Genomic DNA, 3,203 nt, shown 5'->3' with positions numbered 1-3,203 from the left:
CAAATATTTTAGTAAATATAAACTGATAAATACCTTTTCTCATCAGCAGTATATAGCAGTTAGAGCAATCTTGTGACTTGTATCAGTAAGTGTCGATAGTTTGTAGGAGGAGTTTTAATTTCTCCCACGATTGTCCTATCAGGGTTCAAGACCCATAATTCTCTGTCTGAACATGTCTGAACAGTGCTGATTGGCCTTGTGCTAATCACCCTCCCAAGAAAAAAAAGAAATCATCCATCAATCAAGATGTGACATCCCACCCACTGTGTTCTTTTTTAGTTACTGGGCATGGAGGAGTTGGGGGGGGGACTGGGCTGTCATTAAGGATTTGTATACACACCCAAATGTGTGATGTTATCACCATGTGACCTCAAAAGCTCAGCTAAAATCAGGAAGTATTCTCTCCAGCAATAGAGACCAAACTGAGCATGTGCAGCTGAACTATACTTACTGTGCTTATCTGGACTTGTCCAGAGTGAACTTGCAGGAGGGGGAGGATCTGTGCATACAGGTCACACAGACTTTTTACACAATGCAGAGAATTAATCACTTAAGTTACACAGTATAACAAGCATACTATTCTACATCTACTATTCTACATCTATAGACAGATGTTACTGTTGTGGGATTAGTAACACTTTAAGGGGACAATCCAATGAAGTCAGCCTGACTGAATAATGGTACAGTTATACCTCAAACCCAGAATAGTGAGAGGGAACCACCTGAAAAAAATGAAATGCGCAAAAAATAAATACATTTTAACACCCAAAGGTGCCCCTGGAGGCGTTGTGGAACAGGGAACAGGAAACTTAACCTCACTGCTAAGAACATTCACCTGATTAAGGACAGAACAAGGGAAGGTATCTAGTTAAAAGATAAAACTACCCTAAAGCATAACTTCACTTTTGTGGGGAAAAGTATCAAAAAAATAATATAGCGTATACAATTGCATCAAAAAGAAAAAAAAAAGTCTCTCATGGGACTTTATTGCAGTCAAAACCACAACTAGTATATATTTAAAAAAGTGTATTATATAAATTTATGTCAAAAAATTACTTAATAAAAACAAGGTTACATAAATGCTCTGGTTTTGAAAAATCAATTGATATACTGTATATAATCTTCATCAGGGGTAAAAGAGGTACACAATGCCCAGAGTACTGAATGAAAGTTGTTCAATATTCACCTTAAGGATACCAAAAGACCCATAGAGGACCTCGCACTAGAGCCCACAGGAAACTGGATTAACCTACCATGGCCAGTTCAGGAAAGCAACCACCCATGGCAAAATCCCAGTTGTGAGAATATTGGTTATCAGGAATCAAGGAAGATATCAACCATGGACTTCACAGAATGAAGATGGCAAAGAGAAAGATCACTCAAAAATGGAAGCAACTTCCCTATTCTTGGCAAAGAAGCTAATGGCATTAAAAAAACACAATTTTTGGTGAGATACTCCTAAAGGGAAATCAGGGTAAAAGGGATGCAGACCCTGCTACTTTCCTCATTAGCACCCTGCAAGTGCCTCAGCTAATTGATAATTATAACTTCCATACATATTCACTTTGCCCATGCATATAAACAAACAACTATTTCTTCAAAATAACAAAAGGAATCTGCAACAAAGTTTGGCAAAATCCCTGCTATGTACATAGATCATCCAGAGGGACTATTTTTTTTCTCAACAATAGTGGAGTTACTCTCTAACCCTTTGCCGCCACCGCCTTCCAGCCCTTTAGGAACTTCTAGATGCCTGGAGGCGGAGGCAGGCATTAGGGTCATGTGACCACTATGATTGGCTGTCACAGAGGTCACAGGTTCAGAAAGCTCCTGATCGCAAGTATGCATTGGGGGCTTTCCAGTCCCCATCAGTGACTATGATGGGAGTGCTCAGGGTGCATGCTCTCAGCACAGTTTTGTGTTTACATAGGGTCACATATATGCGGCCTCTCTGTGTTAAAGCCCACCCCCCCCCCCCCTAGATATGCGTGTGGCCAGTGGGAACAGGTTAAAAAGATTTTGGTATATATACCAAAACGAAAAAAAACTGTTTCTGCTCTCCAGTAACAAAAGTAGACCAACAGACATGTACACCATCTATCTACTAATACACTAATTGGGTCATGCAGTTTTTTACTGGGAGCATGAATGCTTAGTACAGGTGATAAAGATATGACTGAATTTACAGGCATCCTGGAGGTCTTATCCTTGCAACACTGCCTACCTGCCAGCCCGGGGTGAATCACTCCAACATCATCTCCTTGGATGGGTGACCAGGACCTCCATGTCCTTCTCCTGGCGCTGCTGACGAGGGCGGATCTGGAGGACTTAGTGTGGAGAATGGAGGAGGCTCACAGCAGCGAGATGAAGATGGTCAGGACTAAAGTACAGCAAATCTCCCACAGGGTCACGGTGGGTGAGTCTTCCCTGTCCTCCCTGGAGCGTCGGTGTCCCAGCTGGATTGGGTTCAGGCCTCACAGGCCTCCTGTGTCACCTCCTTACAGCTCCACCTGGAGGAACTAGAGGACCGGAGTCGCCGCAACAACTTTCGGCTCCGGGGGCCTTCCTGAGGCTACTGGCCAGGAATCACTCCAGCCTACCATGCTTGCCATCTGCCAGCATCTGGCGGCCCCTATCCCACCACAGGAGATTGAATTTGATAGAATGCACAGGGCCCTGGAACCCCGCTCCAATGAACCCAATAGACCCCAGGACATTGTTTGCCGCCTACACTGTTATACCCATAAGGAGGCCATACTGCTCAAGCATGGGAACAGGGGGACATTGATTTTGATGGAGCTACCCTCCGAATCCTGCCGGACTTGTCCAGAGCTACCCTGCAAAGACGGCACTGCTACGCCTGCTCCTGACCAAAATCAGACAGTTGGGGTGCACCTACCGGTGAGGTTTCCCTATCTCGCTGACCATGAGGAAGGGTCAGTCATCTTTTGTACTCATTCACCCTGATGATTTGCCTAATCTTTTTGCCTTCCTAGAGACTGATACAATACAAGTACCAAACTGGCTGCAACACTTGCCTTGGTCCAATGAGAAGAACAGCAATGTCGTCTGTGGGTCCAGGACCCCCTCCCCGCACATCAAGAAGACACAGGACCTCCACTGCCAACGCTCTACCTGGTGACCGTGAGTCCTAAACTGCTCTTCTGTTTGTGGTCCTTTGCCGTGCTGCTGACCTCTTCCTG

This window comes from Pelophylax lessonae, assembly GCF_965119305.1.
Source record: "Pelophylax lessonae genome assembly, chromosome: 1".
Lineage (NCBI taxonomy): Eukaryota > Metazoa > Chordata > Amphibia > Anura > Ranidae > Pelophylax > Pelophylax lessonae.
This window is presented reverse-complemented; position numbering follows the sequence as displayed.